Source organism: Bos grunniens, chromosome 25 (genome assembly GCF_055505025.1).
Source record: "Bos grunniens cultivar Pamir isolate PY7600 chromosome 25, Bosgru_T2T1.0, whole genome shotgun sequence".
Classification (NCBI taxonomy): domain Eukaryota; kingdom Metazoa; phylum Chordata; class Mammalia; order Artiodactyla; family Bovidae; genus Bos; species Bos grunniens.
In genome coordinates, this window is record NC_141189.1 from 14,246,081 (window position 1) to 14,266,739 (window position 20,659).

The 20,659-nt window shown below is 38.7% G+C and overlaps 1 long non-coding RNA gene across 1 annotated transcript; it reads right to left on the reverse strand.

The window, feature by feature from the left end:
• Positions 1–304: 304 nt before the first annotated feature.
• LOC147345036 (uncharacterized) lies at positions 305–2,517 on the reverse strand. Its single transcript, XR_015154502.1, has 2 exons — positions 1,626–2,517; positions 305–473 (listed from the first exon to the last, which is right to left on the reverse strand). It is a non-coding gene; the product is annotated as an uncharacterized LOC147345036 (long non-coding RNA).
• Between the last annotated feature and the right edge of the window lie 18,142 nt (positions 2,518–20,659).

A 20,659-nucleotide genomic window follows, 5' to 3' on the forward strand; every position in this document is an offset into this window, starting at 1 on the left:
AGATTAATTCTGGGTGATAAAGCACTGGTGTTATTATTTATTCCCTGTGCATTTCTACTTTAAAAACTTATTAAAAATTTCCAGTGATTTCCATTTCATAATCACTATGTATGAATCAATTTCTCTTAAGTCATTTTTTCTCAAAATAATAATAATTTACATGCGTGATTCCATACAGTATTTATGTGAAAATATTCAAAAGAATAATACCTAAGTTACCACATTACTTATTTATCATAATGAGGAATCTGCTCAAAGTAAGTGTTTCCATTTGTGATGAGAATGAAATTCATTGACTAATAAATAGTCTCAGGACTTTATTTTTTTACCTGCTGAAGACAATTTTGTCTTTCCTCTCTGCCCACACCCTCCAAGAAGAACCTTCAGTTCAGTTCAATTCAGTTGCTCAGTTGTGTCCGACTCTTTGCGACCCCATGAATCGCAGCATGCCAGGCCTCCATCACAAGAAGAACCTTGGTGAGATGAAATAAGGAGAGTGGGTAAAAAGACATCCGAATTGGAGAGGTAAAATGCTTAGGGACATTGGGGTAAAGGGTGAATAACTGAAGGTTTCAAGGTTAGGTGACTCAAGTGATTAGCAGTAAGAGGGAACTTCAGTGGAGAGAAACAGAAACTCTAACAACAGAGGACCCATTAAAATATTCTTTAAATAAATAAACACTGGAATTAAAATCTTTTTAATTGCTGACTATGGTTTCCTCTTTGTACTTAGGTTGTCAAGATTCATTTGAGTTCCATGCTTATCAATGACTGAAAAGTATCTTCCTGCCATACTGTTGGGAAAATCTTTGTAACCTTGAGAAGGAGTGGTCAGAATACTACATTCTCCTTGCTGAATTTCATTTAAATACAGTGATGGTAGATGTTTGGCTCTGAAACCTTCAGAACATTTTATGATTAAGGTTTGAAAATATAAGGTATAATTTCTTAAACATCTGAGCACTTTAACATATTTTTCAAGCTGTGAAAGCCTCTCCATTTTATGTATGTGCAGATATACACACGTATTGTATATAATGCATATTATATATAATTATAATTCAGACACCTGATTATGTCTTATCAATGACTATTATACACATTCAAAACTTTAATTTCACCTATTATCACTCCACAGAGTAAATACTTTCACCATTTGGTACCATTTTCACCTTAGAGAATGGAACATTTATTCTGTTTCTTTCTTGACTTTTAAGTATTAACTACTGACTTCCTAGTGAGTACTTAAAACTACTGACCTTAAGTATTAACTACTGAGACTTAAGATTTAACTTTCTCATGAAACTTTCCTCATGTCCTTACAATTTCGAGTGAAATCAATATTCAGTACCAATGTAAATATGACTCAAGGCTGAGTGGTGTACTTGGAAACATTTCTCCTTTAGGCAACATCACCTTGAAGTCAGTCATGATTGTCTCATTATATCATCTCTTATTTTCTATACCTATCAGTAATTGTATATAAATGTATAATTCTGAATTACTCTAAGCAGCAGATGGAAGGCAAGGGAACACTATACCATTTGGGGTGTCGGTTTGTACTTAATCCCCCTGTGTTCACTGTAGTACCTGGCCCAGTGCCCCAGAGTCCAGATTTCACTTACATCAAGATCTCCAAATGTTACCGAGCCCACGTTCATTTTGCTCGCCACAGGAGAGGCCAACAAATCGGCAGACGAGTTGTTCAAACACAGAATAATGACTTTACTGGGAAAACTAGCAAACTGAGAATATGGCAAACTAGCTTCTCAAAAAACCGTCTTCCCTCAGTCAGGTTCCTTTTAAGCACAAGAGTTGGGGGAGGGGCCCTCTGTGGCACTGACCAATGGCTGAGCAGGACAACCAACGGTCGCTGGTTGACAGTTGCTCACGGAAGTCGCTGGCTTGGGGGAGGAGCCTTCTGTGGCACCAGCCAATGGCTGAGTGGCTGCTTATAGCAGGCGCTTGCCTCACTGCCACTGCACCAGGAGCAGAAATGTGCGACTCCAGAAAGTGGTCCGGTTTGAAGTATCCAACCGCTCCAGCAGTGTCATCATCCAGCTCTAGGTGGACGGAGGCATTCAGGAGGCAGAGTCCACAGTGGCCATGTAGAAGCGGTTGACTTTCAGTGATCACTGTCCGATGCAGCGGGCACTGCCGTGGGCTTAGCCCACCATGGCCCCACCAGCCAGCCCATGACTGCCGAGATGGCCCTGGAGCTGATGCCCTCGGAGTACAGTGGGTGGGCAGCAGGAGCAGGCCAGCCTGGTGGGCTAGGCTCGGCCACACACAGAGAGGTGCAGTGGAGCGGCCCCTGCCTCAGTGGAGCATGGGGGCTGGCATCAGGGAAGTAGGAGGGAAGGTCCCATCATCCCTTGAATTGGGGCTGGGAAGTCCACCACTACACATGGGGGAGCCCTGCAAGTTTCCACTAAGGTGGACAGGGTCACCGCAGGCCGGGGTGTGGCAGAGGACATAGAGAGACAACTTCTCTCTACAGACTTTCCACCAACCCTCCTGTCTTGAACCCAAGCTGTATCCCCACTTTGAGAGCGACCTGTGGCCTCTGGAGTTCAGACAGGCACTTCCATGTTACTCTCAGCCTTTCTCCTCTGCAAGCTTGAGTGTCTTGCTCTCTCTGGTTTGCTAAGTTCCTTTCCACTGTCCCATACTTTGTTTCTATCATGACTTCTGAAAATCAATTCATCCAGTACCAGTAATGGTCTCTGAGTCTGCCTCCCCATTGATGAAACAGTCATTAAAAAAAAAAAAAAAGAAAGAAACAGTCATGCTCTCCTCCTGGACCTGAATCCTGGGGTATCCTGGGGTATCCAGCATCATCCCACGGGCTCTGAACATCTCTGAGGGTTGATGGCCAGAGCCGAGGACATGCCAGAAATGCTAACGCTGGACTGATGCTTTGCTAATGGTCAAGGTGCAAATGTCTTGGTTTCTCAATTACTCCCTGAGAGACTGCACAAAGACTTTTATTCATATTTTTGGTTACTGCTTCTATATCCCAGAGTTCTGGAAACAAGCCAAGTCACCCATAGAGGGGATGAAGAAGAGAGAAGAGAGAGAAAAGGGAGGCAGAAAAGGGGGAAATGGGGAAAAAAGGAGAACACAAGACAAACAGACTGATGTTCTGCTGTGTCCTGACTCACCATTACGGTGAGTCACCATTAGGGTATCCCCTTCCCTCAGGCACATGGTAATGTCCCAAATGGGGAGACCCCCATATCGGGGTAAATGCTTATGGCAGTCAGCATTGAGGTTCAGGCTGAGATGCCCGCAATATAAAGCTTAAGGTGATAACAGCAAACTGACTGTTCTGCTTAACCTGTGTTGGGGGTGGTGGTGTCATAAACCACCTGTATCTTTGATTCTTCCTACCCTCTCTCTGATAAACCTTTTTTCATGATGAAATATTATTCCCCAAGCCCAGCTGGCTGATGGATTGGGCAACTTACAAGACTAACTTCAATGAGTCCTTTGAAGTAGATGGAAACACAGGCTTTGTCAAAATGGATGTCATCCAAGGTCACTGTTTCAAGGTTGGCAGCATAATTTTCTTTCATCACATAGGTCTTCACTTGGTCCTCGGGTTACTTTGCGTCTGTCTGCAAATGAGTTTTCTGCTCTCTCCCAGAAGAGCCCACAGTCCTCCCATCTCTCTCTTCCTCTTCCCACACACATGGAGTGAGCAGGGTCTTGCCCCAAAGCTCTAAGGTCATGGAAGGAAAGCCAGAGGTGACCCCAATCACCCCAGACCACCTCTATATAAAAATTCAGGGAAGAAGTTCACAAAAGGCATCTTTTAGGAGAAGAGGTTGCAAAAGGGTAGCAGTTGGGAGCTGAGAATAGAGAAGGCCAGTGCCCCAGATCTTTGGTTTTCTGTGGTATTAAGAAATGTCAGTCTTTATTATTATTATTTGTATTGGAATATAGTTGATTTATAATGTGTTATTTTCTGCTGTATAGCAAAGTGAATCAGCCATATGTATACCTATATCACCTCTTTTTTGAATTTCCTTCCCATGTAGGTTACAGAGCACTGAGTAGAGTTCCCTGTGCTATACAGTCGACTGGTTCTCAGTAGTTATCTATTTTAAACATAGTAGTGTCAGTATGTCAATTCCAGTCTCCCAATTCATCCCACATCCTCCCTTTCCCCACTTGGTGTCCATACATTTGTTCTCTACATCTGTGTCTCTATAAGAAATGTCAGTCTTTATTACCAGTTGCCAGTCTCTACTGACTGCTGAGTGAACTTCCTAGGTGGCTCTAGTGATAAAGAACCTACCTGCCAATGCAGGAGAAATAAGAGATAGGGGTTTTATCCCTGGGTCAGAAAGATCCCCTGGAGGAGGGCACAGCAACCCACTCCAGTATTCTTGCCTGGAGAATCCCATGGACAGAGGAGCCTGGCGGGCTACAGTCCATAGGGTCACAAAGAGTCGGACATGACCTAGCAACTAATGCTTTCAGTTTTCTTTTCAGTGTTAGTACATGAATAGGTAAACAGACTAATGGAAAAGAACAGAATATCCAAAAATAAGTGCAACTACATGTGGAATTTTAATGTATGATAAAAGTGACAGACACCTTGAATCAGTATGGCCAAAAGAGGATTTTTCTTGAGTCTTTTTATCAGGGGAGGCAAACTGGTCTTGCCCCTAACACACCCAGATATTAAAAGTGCCTGTGTCAGCACTTCCAAAACAAGTGTCCTCAGCTTACAAGAAAAACATGTCAACACAAGCTATAGAAAATAGTTGGCTGAGGACAAGGAGAGTGGATGAGATGAAAGAGATGTTTAACAGCATTCTGAAGCAAGAATAAAAAGTGAGATTGTGGGACTTCCATGGTGGTCCAGTGGTTAGGAATCTACTTGCCAATGCAGGGGACATGGGTTCGAAAACTTGGTCCAGGAACTAACATCCCAGATTCTCTGAGGCAACTAAGTCCAGGTGCCATAACTACTGAGCCCATGCTCCTCAACAAGAAAAGTCACTGCCATGAGAAGCCTGCATACTGCAACTAGAGAGTAGCCCCTGCTTATTGCAACTAGAGAAAGCCAGTGAGTTGGCTCATCTGGCTTTTTTGCAGAAATTGAGACCCTGATCTGAAAGTCACATGAAAATCCAAAAAGATCCAGGAGTTTGAGCATTTACAACTCCTGATTTCAAAACTTATTATAATATTAGTGCAGTAAGCTTTTCCAGTAAGTGGTATTAGTATAGAGATAGGTAGATGATAGAAAAGAATTGAGATATCCCCCAAAATAAATCTCTACAGTTACAGTCAATGGATTTTCAGCAAAGATTCCAAGAAAATTCAGTGATAAAAGAATAACCCTTTTAACAAATGGTGCTGGGAAAATTGTGTGTCACGTGAAAAAAAAAAAAGATGAATTTGCACTCCTTCCTGACACTATACACAAAAACTAACCCAAATGCATCAAAAATTCAAATGTAAGAGTTAAAACCTTAAAATTCTCAGAAGACAGAGGAGAAGACCTTCATAATCTTGAGTTAGGCAACGGTTTCTTAGATATGACACTAAAAGCACAAGCAATTAAGGAAAAATTGATAAGCTGGCTTTCATCAAAATTTAAAGCATTTATGCTGCAAACAGTACCATTAAGAAATTAAAAAGACAGCTTATAGAATGGGAGAAAATTTTTGCAAATCATATATCTGATAAGGCATTTGTATCCAGAAATTTGAAGAACTCTTACAACTCAATAATAAAAAGTTAAATAATTTTAAAATAAGCAAATAATCTTTGTCCAAAGAAATGGCAAATCTACACAGTCAAAAAGTAAACTAGCAATTGCCTACAATGCAAGGTAAGGATGGGGAATCAGTGTAAACTGTCTAGAGGATTCTTTTGGAGTGATGGGAATGGTCTCAAATTAGATTGTGACAGTGTTCGCATAGTTCTGTAAATAAGCTAGCAATCATTTAACTGTATGTTTTAAATGGATGGATTTTATATTATGCAAATTACATGGGGGGGGGATTAAAATAAAGCTATTTTTTAAAAGTGGACAGGCTCTATATAATTGCAAAACCAGCCAAAGAACCCAGCACCAATGGCTGTTACTCTTTAATGGATTCTTGTTAAAAATATTGCCTCACCTACACTCTTAATGGTTCATAAAACTGTGGGAAAATCATGCACATTAATGACACTGAGTTAAAACGTGACTCAGAAAGTTAATTTTGAATGTGAAGAAGTAGTCATTAATCCAATGGTGCTCAAAGTGTGGTTCCTGGACCAGCAGCATCAGCTTTCCCTGTAACAGTGCAAATCTGGGGCTCTACTGAATCAGACCTCCCAAGTCAGAAACACTGGGAGTGCAGCTCAGCAACCTGTGTCTTAACAAACACTCCAGGTGATATGGATGCTCCAGTTTGAGAACCAAAGCCTTATCAGTCATTTCACTTATATTTTTCTTTTCATGTAGGTATAAAAGAAAAATGGGCCTTCCCAGGTAGCAGAGTGATAAAGAATCCGCCTGCCAATGCAGGAGACTCTGGTTTGATAATTGGGTTGGGAAGATCCTCTGGTGGAGAAGGCAAAGGCAACCCACTCCAGTACTCTTGCCTGGAAAATCCCATGGATGGAGGAGCCTGGTAGGCTGCAGTCCATGGGGTCGTGAAGAGTTGGACACGACTGAGCGACTTCCCTTTCACTTTTCACTTTCATACATTGGAGAAGGAAATGACATCCCACTCCAGTGTTCTTGCCTGGAGAATCCCAGGGATGGGAGAGCCTGGTGGACTGCCGTCTATGGGGTCGCACAGAGTCGGACAGGATTGAAGCGACTTAGCAGCAGCAGCAGCAGATCCTCTGGAGAAGGGAATGACTACCCACTCCAATATTCTTGCCTGGATAATTCCATAGAAAGGGGAGTCTGGCCAGCTATAGTCCATGGGGTCACAAAGAGTCAAACACAACTGAGCAACTAACACACACACACACATACACACACACACATCAATACATACACCTACATATATAAACACACAGAGATATAATTTTCTATATAATTTAATTATTTTCTCTCTAAAATCTTTAGCAAAATGGGCAAAGGACATAGTTCTATGTATGTCTCCTTTTTATGGGAGTATAATTTATTAGGGATTAAAATTCTCAAAATGTCCCAATTTTTTTTGTTTGACCTCTTGAGTCTCTTGACTGATTCTTAAGAGATTCTGGATTCAATTCTAGCTCAAGCAACTCCTTTGGAAGTATAAAAATCAATCAACTTGGATTTCTTTTTTCTCGAAGCATTTTTGGTTTTGTTCTTTTGTTTTAGTATTATAAGGCATGGAAGGGAGCTCTGGTCCTTAAAACAATGAACTGGAAAGCAGCTATGTAACTACAATATACCAGTCCTGCCATCTGATATAAAAGGAACCATGCCACCACCAATCCTTTTTTCTAAGGAAAAAAAAAATAGTGAATAATACATTTGTTCTGTAATTGCCTATACAATTTTAAGAAATTAAAAAGATATAACTATAAGGGGTCTTCATTTCTTCTTAGTTTCTCCTGGTGTGGGTCTATTTCATTTGTAGCTTTGGTTCTGGAGAAAATTCTGTATCTGTTTTTTTCCTTATACACATCTTTCTTTTTCTCTGTCGCTAGAACTCCCGTTATTCGGATGCTGGACTGCCTCCAATAGCCCTTGAATTTTCTATCTTTTCCTCCCCCATTTTCCCTCTCCTGTTGCTCTATGTTACGGGAGGGTTCCTAATTTTATCTTTCCTTCTACCGAGTTTGTCGTGTCTTCTATTACGCTTTTAATTTCAACATGTTCCTTTTTGTTCTGTGTCCCCCTCTTTTTCTTAAAGTAGCATCCTGTTCTGTTCTTGCTTAATGAATGCATTATGCTCTCTTACTTCTCTGAGGTTATTAATGATTGTTCTTTTTAAAACTTCTTTTTTCCTGAATTGTTTCTGTTTCCTCCTAGGTGCTTGCTTGTTGTTTGCATAATAAATTTTCACATTAGAGCATTTCCTTAGCCTGATGTTTTTGGTGTTCTACTCATGTTTAGAAACCGAGGACAAAGAAGCTGGTTGGAATGCATGAACCCACAGACTATTGTCTTGCATGGAAGGTAGTCTGACTGGGCCATTTCATTGGAAATACCCAGGTGTCAGATCTAAGTCTTTTTCCTGAGTTGATCAGGACTGCCGGCAGGAAGCTGCCTAAATATGGGGGCTTAGTAACAGGAAAGGACTAGGGGTGAGTCTCTGTATTCAGAATCTAAATAATAATTTTATTCAGTACGCAAGTCACCTGCCTTCAGCTGGGCTAGTGGTCCCCATCCACCACAGCCCATACATACTTCTCAGATAATAAACCTCTGGTCTTTGCCAGATGGAGGAAGAACCTTATGGGCTGTACAGCAGGGTGGGAGTGGGGATCAAAGATCTGACTGCTTTTTTTCTTTTTCTTTCCACTTTGAAACAATTTTAGACTTACATCAAAGTTACTAAAACAGTGTAGAGAGTTCTGTACACGCTTCACTCAGCTTCCCCCAGACGAATCGTAGTACAGTGATCAAATTAGAACCAGCCAAAAGAAGAAACACACAGGGCAGAGTCTGATAAGTCATTTTTCCCTGTGGAGTCATGGACGATGTCATATCTTGTGAGCCAGGATGTGTGACAATACACATCCCCAAATGCCAACCAGGCAGCCTAGAAAACTGATACACTGGGAATTTAGCTTTTGGAAGGTTTTGAACTACAAATGCAATGTCTTTAATAGTTATAGAAATATTAAGAGTATCTCTTTCAGGAGTTATTATGTCTCAGATTAGGAAGCTAAGGTACAAAAAAAATAATCATTCTTAAATTATAGACCAAGTGAATGGGAAAGTAGGGATTCACACTTAAGCAACTTAATCTCAGGGTTCATGTTTTAAAATTTATATCTCACATAGTTTTTACTAGGTTTTTCATTAAAATTATATACAATATTAAAATAAAATGAATAAGAATTTTTCAACCAAAAAAAGTACCTATTTCAGCTTGACTTAGTTTTAGTACTTTGTAGTTTTTGAAGGAACTAGTCCATTTTCTAGGTTATCAAGTTTATGATGCAAAGATTTATTTCCTTTTTATTTCTTAAATTTATGTGAGTTGTATAGTGATGTCCCCCCTTTCATTTCTGATATTAGTCATTTGTGTCTTCTCTCTTTTTATCTTTGTCAAATTTCTTTGAGAGAAATTTATTAATTTTAACAGTCTTTTCAGAGAATGAATTTGTGGTTTCATTGATTTTTTTTCCCGACTGTTTCCCTCTTTCTGCTTGATTTGGGTTTATTTTCATCTTTCTCTAATTTCTTGATGTGGAACTTTCAATTATTGCTTTAAGGCATTTTTTCTTTTTTTCATTATGAACATTTATTATTATAAATACCCTTCTAAGCCCTGCTTAGAAAGTCAAATGCTGATATATATTATTTTCATTTTAATTCAGTTCAAAAATAGTTTCTGATTTCTCTTCTGATTTATTCTTTGGCCCAGGTATTATTTATAAATGTGTTAGTTTCCAAATATGTGAGGTTTTCCAGATATCTTTTTGTAATAAATTTCTAATCTAACAACACTGTAATCAGAGACTATACTTCGTATTAATTGCATCTTTTTGTATGTATCAAACTTCTGGCCTAGAATATAGTCTATTCTGAACAGAATGTATATTTTGCTGCTGTAAGTGTTCAGAACTGCCATCCCAATACATGATGCTCTGGAATATTGATTATTTTGAGCTGAAGGGACTTGAGACACAGCAGATGAGAACGGCGCTCTGACCTTCCCCCTTTTACATAAAAGCAGGCATAAAGTTTCCCATGAGAAAGGTACCCTCCCTGTACCAGGAAGAGAAGACTATTCTTATGATCAGAGATTGGGAGTCAATGCCAAAATGCACCTGTTCAAACAAACTTACTAAAATAACCCTCATCTTCCATTAGCTTCCTCATCTATTTTCTGGTCCCTGTTTTACAATTTACTGCCCTGAGCCCAAGTCCCTTTACTTTGTCCTATTCACACAATTTACTGCCCTTTGTGTAAAAAGATATATAAGCCTTGGGGCCTAACAGCCTCTTCAGATCTTTTCCTTTCTGGAGACTCCTATCTGCATCTTAAAATGTTAAATAAATCTGTACACCTTTTCTCCTGTATTAATGCATATTTAGGGAATCCAGAAAAACGGTACTGATGAACCTATTTGCAGGGCAGGAATAGAGACGTAGAGAACAGACTTGTAGACACAGCAGGGAAAGGAGAGGGTGCGATGAACTGAGAGAGTAGCATTGCCATACAGACGCTTTACCGTCTGAGCCACCAGGGAAGCCCCATATACACACTACCATGTGTAAACTAGCCAACTAGCAGGAAGCTGCTGAATAACACAAGGAGCTCAGCCTGGTCCTCTGTGATGACAGAGGGGTGGAATGGGTGGGGGGTGGAGGTTCAAAAGGGTACTGTGTACTTACAGCTGATTCACAATATTGTACAGCAGAAACCAACACAATGTTGTAAAGTAATTATCCTCCAATGAAAAAATAAATTAAAACCTTCCTATGTCAGTTTAATTCTTAGGCCAGCCACAGAAACTCAGAGAGTCAAAGGGATGTTTTTCCCTATACTGTTGTTGAATGGAGTGTTTTATAAATAAAGTCAAGCTGATTGATAATGTTGTTTAAGTTCTTCTACATCCTTACTGATTTTCTGTCTTCTTGTTTTATCAGTTATGGAGAAGATTGTTGATACATCCAACTATAATGGTGGTTACAGCCACTTCTGCCTGCATTGCTATTGGGTTTTGCTTCATGTATTTATTTCAAAGCTCTCTTTTTTAGATTCATAAGTGTTTAGGATCATTTTGTCTTCCTAATGCATTGAGTTCTTAATCATTATGAAATGACCTTTTTACCTCTGGTAATATTCTTTGCTCTGATATCTACTTTGTTTGATATTAATATAACTACTCAGCTTTCCTAGTAGTTGCATTTGGCATGGTATATTTATTTCCTTCTTTTTACTTTTAACTTATTTGCGTGTCTTTATATTTAAAGTGACTTTCTTGAAGACAGGATACAGTGAGGCAATAAATTTTTGTCCAATTTGACCATCTCTGCCTTTTAACTAGAAGGATGTCTACATGTGCCTTTTAATTTAAAAGGTGTTAATACTGTTTATAGTCAATGTGATAGTGATTAGTGATATGGTAGAATTTCATTCTACCATTTTGTTACTTGTTTTCACTTTACCCTGTATATTCTTTGTTCTATTTTTCTCACCACTATGGTAAAACGCTTCTTAGCACTCTATCCAGTGCTGTTATGGCTGGTGGGAACAGGAACTCTTCCTGTTCCTGTTGGACCCCTGTAGATTGTTCCTGTCAATATTTTCAAAGGATTATTTCCCATCGCCAAGTAGTTCCTCACATTCTTTGGAGTTCAGCTAAAGACTAAGTACCTTTGTTAGATCTCTGGCATTCTCTCTCTATGTAGCTATCTTCTCTCCAATACCCTGCCCTGAAATCTCTATACATCTTGGTCCCCCTGGACTCCCAGCCCCATGTCCTCAAGGCAAGAAGACTTTTGGGCTCTGCCTGGTTTCCCCTCCAGGAATCACAGCCTGGAAGTCTCTCCTCAGGCTACAGGTTATAGCAACCCTGGGACTCATTTCACGGTTTCTTGTGTTTCAGGGATTCCTGTTCTTCATTTCAGCCTGGTGTCATCTGTCTTCATTAATTTGTATATTTTGTCTGTTTTTATATTTTATATAAAAATATACTTTGGATATTTTGCCCAATTTTTGGTTGTTTCAGGCAAGTGGGTAAATCTAATACCTGTTACTTCCTCTTGGCCAATAACAAAAAGCCAGACACATACAAATTTTATTTTGAAATAATTTTAAATCTGCAGAAAAATTACAAAGACAGAATAGAGAGTTCCCATATACTCCTCACCCATTTCCCCCTAATGTCATCATACATTATCACAGTAGTTTTTGTCAAACTGGGAAGCCAACATTTCTGTTAAACTAAACTCTAGACTTTATTCTGATTTCACCAATTTTTCTACTAAGGTCATTTTTCTCCCTGTTCAGGATTTGATATATCTAATTTAAGAAATGTTACTTTTAAAAGACTTATATTTTGACTGTGCAAAAATTATTTCTTTAAAAATGCAAAAACAAACTGAAAAATTGAGGAAAAGATTTCAAAGGAAACAAAAGAACAATAGCTTTCAAAATCAATTACTTCTTAACCAGTATGTAAAATACTAACCCACCAATTTAAAAAAAAAATGGTCAAAGGACATGCACCAACAATTTAAAAAAGAAGAAATACTATTTATTGGCTAACGAACATAAGGAATTTTAAACTTGACTGGCAATCAAAGATTTTTTTTTAACCAACCATACTGTCAAGGACTTAAAGAATAACACTAGTCAATATCATTAGGCAGGTCCTCCATACACAGATAGTGAGAGCATGATGTCCTACAACTGGTCTGAAAAGCCTTAAAAATGAAGGCCCTTGGACCCATTAGCTTCCCCAGTGGCTCAGCAGTAAAGAATCCACCTGCAATGCAGGAGACTCAGGTTCAGTCCCTGGGTCAGGAAGATCCCCTGGAGGAGGACATGGCAACCCACTCCAGTACTCTTGCCTAGAGAATCCCATGGACAGAGGAGCCTGGCGGCTATAGTCCACAGAGTTGCAAACAGTCAAACATGACTGGATCGACTGAGCACAAACCCATTAAGTTCACACGAAGGAATAAATCAGAAATGGGGGCAAAACTCACTGGGTACACTGCCACCAAGTCCTCCATGTGTCACCCCAACTCCTCTGTCTGCTTCCACAGCCCCTGGGGGCACCCCACAAGGGCCTCCATGTGGCCCCTCTTTCCCTTGCCAGCCTGCTTCCCCGAATGCTGGGTGAGGCCATCCTAACTCTAGGATAAGAAGCAAGATGGGGAAGAGAAGGCACAGAAAAAGAGGAAGAAAGAGAATAAGAGAAGGAAAGAGAAAAAGGGAAAGGAAGAACAGTACTTCTATTTAATGGAGAAAAGAGAAATAATCTAGATATCCAGCAATAGGCAGATATTAGAATATATATATATATAGAGAGAGAGAGAGAGCGAGAGCGAGAGAGTGTGCAGTCATTAAAAATAGGTTTTTATAGAATATTTTATTGCATGGAGAAAATGTTCATTATAAATTTAAGTGGAAAATATAGGCTAAAAACTATCATTTAATTTTTCTAATGATTTTTAGATATTTATTTATTTGGCCGTGCCAGGGCTTAGAAGCAGCATTCGGGATCTTTGTTTCAGCATGCAGGATCTCTTTTTAGCTGCACCAAGCAAACTCTTAGTTGTGACATGTGGGATCTAGCTCCCTGAGCAGGAATCGAACTCAGGCCCCCTGCACTGGCAGCACAAAGTCTTAGCCACTGGACCACCAGGGAAATCCCTCATTCTCATTTTTCAAGTTAAAAAGTATATGTTTATGCAAGCAAAGAAACTCTAACCATGGTTTTATTGGGGCTATTGAGTTATAGATTATGATATTTACTGTCATCTTTGTGTTTTTCCATACTATCTACTCTACAATAAATATAATAAAAAATAAGACTGAATATTTCCTTTTAATTTCTACATGACTTGCATGTGGCTTATGGAACTGACAATATGTTTCTTATTCCAATATCACCTTTTTGGTCCCAATGTTCCTACTTTTCAGGAGCCCTCCTTCTGTGTAAGTGATTAAGTGCATAGATTTTTCTTTTGAACAAAAAGACAATGTTTTCAAAAGTTCTTGGGAGACCCATCTAGAAGAAATGAATAAATTCCCTAAAGAAAAAACAGACAGCGGACCATCTGTGTTTCTCTCTTTTCTCCTTGTCTTTCCCAGTTTCTCCCTTCCCCAGTCCCCCTCCCCTCCTCTTTCTCCCCTGTGTTCAAGACTTGGAACAAACCCTGAGGCCAAGTCTAACAGACTAACTGGTTTGGAGGGAAGACAGTGAGCTTCCCAGGTGGCACTAGCAGTAAAGAACCCGCCAATCTGCCAATATAGGAGATATAAGAGACACAGGTTCAATCCCCAGGTCAAGAAGATCCCCTGGAGGAGGGCATGGCAACCCACTCCAGTATTCTTGACTGGAGAATCCCATGAACAGAGGAGCCTGATGGGTTATGGTCTACAGGGTTGCAAAGAGTCAGACACAACTAAAGCAACTTAGCACGCATACAAGGAGACCTAAGGAGACATGAGGAAGACTCCAGAAGGCCATCTGAGGACAGATGGGAGGACATCTGTCCTGCAGACATCCTAGGAACGAGTTTGGGTTGGACTAGATCTTTATGATATCCTGGAAAAGAGATTTTGGTCCACATCATTTAAAAACACATCAAGGGTACATACAATGGAACATTACTCAGCCATGAAAAGGAATGATACTGGGTCATTTGTAGAGACATGGATGGACTTAAGAGTCTGTCATACAGGGATAAAGTAAGTCAGAAAGAGAAAAATAAATATCATATTATATATTAACACATATGTGGAATTTAGAAAAATGATACAGATGAATATATTTGCAGGGCAGGAATAGACATGCAGATGTAGAGAATAGACATGCAGATACAGGGCAGGGAAAAGGAGGGTTGGGATGAAATGGGAGATTAGGACTGATGTAAACACACTACTGAGCTTCCCAGGTGGCACTAGCAGTAAAGAACCTGTCTCCCAATGAAGGAGAATTCCACGGACAGAGGAGCCTGGCAGGCTACAGTCCATAGCGTCACAGAGCCAGACACAACTGAAGGAACTTAGCATGCACACATATACACCACCATGTGTAAAATACCTAGCTAGTGGGAAGCTATTGTACAGCACAAGGGGCTCAGGTCCGTGTTCTGTGGTGATCTAGAGGGGTGGGATGAGGGAGGGGTGGGAGGGAGGTTCAAGAGGGAGGGATATATGTATACATACAGCTGATTTACTTCATTGTACAGCAGAAACTAATACAACATTGTAAAACAACTATACCCCATTTAGAAAAAAAAAACACATCAGGAGCTTTAAAGACATATAAAGAGACTTTAAAGTTAATTTAGGCAGTAACTGCAAAATTTACCCTCCAGACTTGGAGAATCTCCATGTATATATTTGAGCAGTCCTTGATTTTCTTTATCAGTACTTCTCAAAGTAGTCTGAAGACACTAAACATTAGAATCTTGGCTAATTCAAAATGTTGACTTCACCCAGTCAAAATGTTGATCACCCCCAGACCTACCAAAGGTGAATCTCTGGGCAGTGGAGCTTAGGAATCTGAATTTTAACACATACCAAGAAGACTGATAAACATTTACACTCTGAGAAACATTTCTCCATATTCTGCTATTATCCATCAGTGCAGAAAAGTGGCCAAGGCTAGTCAGATGTGTAGAGAATTTCATTTTTTCATGCAACAGCCAATATATATCTGTATTTCCTACTATGTGTCAGGCAATGAGTCTAGTTCCATCAGATCACAGTCTAGGAGGAAAGGATATGTATGCTTATAATGGGGAACAATTAATTTTCATTGGGGAGATTGCATTAGTGACGAATATTCAGCTGCAAGTTATAGCCAAAAGCAGCTTTAAATTACAGACATTTAATTATCTATAAAATCAAAAGGTGTAGAGGGTAAGGATTCTGGACTTGAGGAGGAGGTCAACAGAAATATCACAGTTCTTGCCCTCTTAGCAGGCTGCCAGAGTGGAGTAAATGTCACCTCCTTTGCCTTAGATGAAATATTTCTTTTAATTTAACCTGAGGTCACATTAACTTTTTTTTTTTTCGCAGCCACATCCAGTCTGACTCACATGATGTCAACTACTATTCTTAGTTTTTTTATATGTGCTGCTTCTAAGCCACTTACTCTGGCATGTATTTTGCACAAATTTGGTTTTGTTTTGCCATGCTGTTTTTTATTTACAATTTTAAATTTAATTTAAAATTTTAAAATTAACTTTTCCAAAACTGATCCCCTGCAGGATAGCCTCACAGGAAAAGGAGCTCCTGAAAAGCACAGAAACTAACTACAGCCCAGTGCTTAAAGCAATCAGTCCCATTCAACCACAAGGCTTGGACCTCAGTCTCCCCAACACGCATCACAGGAGAAGGTGCTGCCTCAACTCTGAGTTCTGTGATAAACCCCACCACTGGCAACTGCAGGAATAATCCCTAGCCTCCAGATCACGCTAGGAAAGTAGACGATGCCCATTCCCCCAAACACACATCTTTAGCTGGTAGGATGGGGCTAAACCTAAGATTCTGTCATATCATGCTGTTTATCCTAGCCTACAATTATGTGAAGTGTATGTTTTGCCTGCTGCTTTTCTAATTATGTAGCTTAAAAAATCTCTCATCTTGAGAGTGTGGGGAGATGAAGGCAGTTAGAGTTTGCAGAACCAAGTAAAAGAAAGGAGAGAGGGATACAGAAAGACAACCTCAGGGATCTGTAGAAAGTTCCCCTGGAGAATTCATCCAAATTGGTCAGCACATTAGTGTAGGGAAAATTGCCTGAAGCTGGGGAAAGAATCATCCAAAAGGATTAGAGTGAGTGGTGCCTGGTGCTCACACAGGCACAGGGATAATGCCTGTTCCCACTAGTTAGGTGGGGGAAAAAACCCCTATAACTCGGAGCCTAGAGTAGAGTGTTCAGGAGGGTCTTGCCTCAATAATGAGGAATCATTACCCTCAACTGAACACTGCTGATTCCACCTATGAAATCTTAAAAGCAAGACCGTTAAAGGATCAAACTGTTTCTGAGTTGCTTCACTGCAATCCAGAACAAAAGTCAAGAATATAGGAATAAAAAAAAAAAAATCCAGCATCTCATAAGGTAAAATTTACAATGTCTTACATCCAATCAAATATTTTGACAAAGCATGCAAAAAGAAGGCAGAAAACAGGACCCATTGGGAGGAGAAAAGGCAATCAACTGAAAATGCCTAGAAGTGACAAAGATACCAGAATTATCAGACAGGAATATTAGAACAGTCTTATATTATGTAAGTTCAAAAAGTTAAGTAGGGACATGGGAGATATTTTTAAAAAGATGAAAACTGCAATGTCTAAGATGAAAACTACAGTGGATGGTATTAATGATAGATTAGACACCGCAGAAGAAAAGAAAGCTTAGTTATTAGTAAGAGAAATTATCCAAAATGAAATACACAGAGAAAAATGAATTTTAAAAAATGAAAAGAGCATCAGTGAGGTGTTGGAACACTTCAAGTGGTCAATATACATGTAATCCCCAAAGCAGGGGAAAGGACAGAAAAAATACTTGAGGAAATAACTGTTTTCATCATACTCTGATGAAAACTATAAACCAAAGCATATCGTTATCAGTTGCTGAAAACCAGGGATAAAAAAGAAAGCCTTAAAAGCAGCAGCAGAGAAAAAAGGACACGTCACATATACACGGACAAGGATAAAATTACAGCAGATTTCTTATCAGAAATTAACAAGAATGATAATAAAGCAACATCTTTATAGTCGTGAAAGAACAAAGACAGAGAACCTAGAATGCTATACCCAGCAAAAATGTTTTTCAAAAAATGAAGGTTTTCAGACATAGAAAGGCTAAAAAACATAATTATTAACTGAGCTAATAATTGTTGTTAAAGGCATTTTTCAGGAAGAAGGAGGTATATACCAAATGCAAGTATGGATCTACACAAAGAAAGAAAGAACACTAGAGATGATAAATATATCATGTTGTTGTACAGATATATTTGAAAGATAATTGACAGAGTATACAAAATAAAAGCAAGGTATTCTGGAGTTTATAGCATATGTAAAAATAAATCATAGGGCAGCAGTAGCATAAAGGTTATGGGGGAGAAATGGAAGTCTGTTCTTGAAAGATTCTTATCCTGTATGTGAAGTCATATAATATCACTTAATGTATTCGATAAACCCTGAAGCAGCCACTAAAATCTTTAAAAAGTGTTAAGACTTAATGAGCCAACAAAGGAGATAAAATGAGATCATAAAAAATATTCATTAAACCAAAAGAAGGCAGAAAAAGAGGAAAAAGAAATCAAGAATAGACAGGATACATAGACAATAATTAGTGAATTCATAGATTTAAGCCTAAAAATTAATAACCCATTAAATCTAAATTGCTGTAAACATGCCACAAAAAAATCAGAGATAGTCACATTGGGTACAAAAGCAAGACCTAATTATATGCTGCCCTTAAATTGCACTCAAATATAGACAAATAAAACAAATATAAATTAAAAAGTAAATACATTTTAAAAGATATACCACGTACAAGTAGTCAAAAGAAAGCTGGAACAGCTATGTTAATATCAGGTAAAGTAGATTTCAGCACAAAGAATATTACCAAGAAGGTCATTTCATAATGATTCAGGGGCCAATTAATCAGAGGGCATGACAATTCTAAATGTGAATAATAAATGTTTTAAAATAAATGAAGCAAAACCTTGGAGAGTACAAGAAGAAATAGAAAAATTACAGGCATATATTTCAATGCCCATTCTCTCAATAACTGACAGAAATAGAATCAGCAAGGATACAGTAGATTTGAACAATATTAATTTGATTTGATTGACATTTGAGAGCACTTTACCCCAACTGCAGCAGACTGTATATTATTTTCAGGTGCACAGAGAACATTTATTGAGACAGACCACAGTCTAGGCCATAAAGCACATCACAATAAATTTAGAAGGAATCAAGTCATACATAGACAAGAAGACATTCAGAATGAGACAGATAATGTCACTACAGATTGAACAGATATGACAAGGATTATAAGGAAATATTATGAACAACTTTATGCTTATTGATTCAACCACTTAGATGAAATGCGCAAACTTTTTGAAAGTCACAAAGTTCACTTATGAAGAAACAGGTAAACTGAAAAGTTCATATCAAAGAAATTAAATCTGTAGTTTTAAAACTTCACACAAAGAAATCACTAGGCTGAGATGAGTTCACTGTTGAAGTCTACCATCTACCAAAAAATAAGACCAATTCTGCTCAATCTCTACCAGAAAACTGAATGACAAATACTTCTCAACCCAATCTATGAGTCCAACATTATTCTAATACCAAAACTAGACAAGGACCTTACAAGAAAATAAAACTATACAGCCCAATATCTATTATAAATATAGTTGCAAAAAATTAACAAAACTTTAGAAAATTCAATTCAATGATATGTAAAAAAGAATACATCATGACCAAGTGAGGTTTAACCCAGGAATATATAGTCGGTTTATTATTCAAAAACCAATCAGTGTAATTCACCATATTAACAGATTAATGAAAAAGGAAAACTGTACATATATCCCAGAAGATGCAGAAAAGTATTTGGTCAAATCCAGTATCCATGCCTAATTAAAACTCACATCAAACTAGAAATAGAAGCGAATTTCTTCAGCCCTGAAAAGAGGTATCTACAAAATACTATAGCTAAATCATACTTAATCATGATTGAACAGTTTTCCTTTAAGATCAGAGAGATGACATTTCTGCTCTTACCACTTCAATTCAACAGTGTACTGTACCCAGTGGAATAAAACAAGAAAAAGAAACGAAAGTGACCCAGATTAGAAAGGAATAAGTAAAACTCTCTTCATTCACAGATGACATGATTACTGGAAACTACAAAAAAGCTAGGAGAACTAATAAATTAGTTTTGTGAGTTTGCAGAATACAAGATCAAAAAAAAAAAAAAATCCAACTGTGTTTCTACATACTAGCAATGAACAACTGGAAACCAAAATAAATGAAATAAATGCCATACACACAGCATCAATAAAATATGAATGGAACAAACAATCTGATTTTCAAATAGGCTTAGAACACGAATGGACATTTTTTCAAAGAAGAGATGCAGACATGGCCATCAGGTACATGAAAAGGTGCTCAGCATCACTAATCTTCAGACTTCCCTGATGGCTCAGATGGTAAAGCGTCTGCCTACAAGGCGGGAGACCTGGGTTCGATCAGGGAAATGCAAACCAAGACCACAAAGTGATATTATCTCAACAGTTGTCAAAAAGACATGATAAGAAGCGTTGGTGAGGATGTGGAGAAATGGGAGCGCTGATGCACTGCTGGTGGGAATGTAAACAAGAATGTGGATGGATCTCAAAGTAAATACACTGACTAAAATTTTAAAAAGCCAGAAAATAAAGAGTACATACGATTCCACTTATATAAAGCCCCATAAAATGCAAACGAATCTTTAGTGACAGAAAGCAGACCAGCAGTTGCCTGGGAGAGAGGAGAGGAGAGTTTATAAAAGGTACAAAGAGATTTTAGGGGGTGATGGACTGTCCACTATCTTGATGGAGGTGATAGTTTCATGGATGTATTAGGTTGACCAGAAAGTTCATTCAGGTTTTCCTATAACACCTTATGGGAAACTTTGAATACATAGGTCATGTTGATCAAACTGTCCATTTCAAATATGTGCAGTGTACTGTGGGTCAATTATAGCTTAATAAATTCATTAACAATTTTTAAAAGGTCCTCGGGTCAAGGACCAGGGTCCCGCTGCTGGAGTCTGAAGTCCTCAGCAG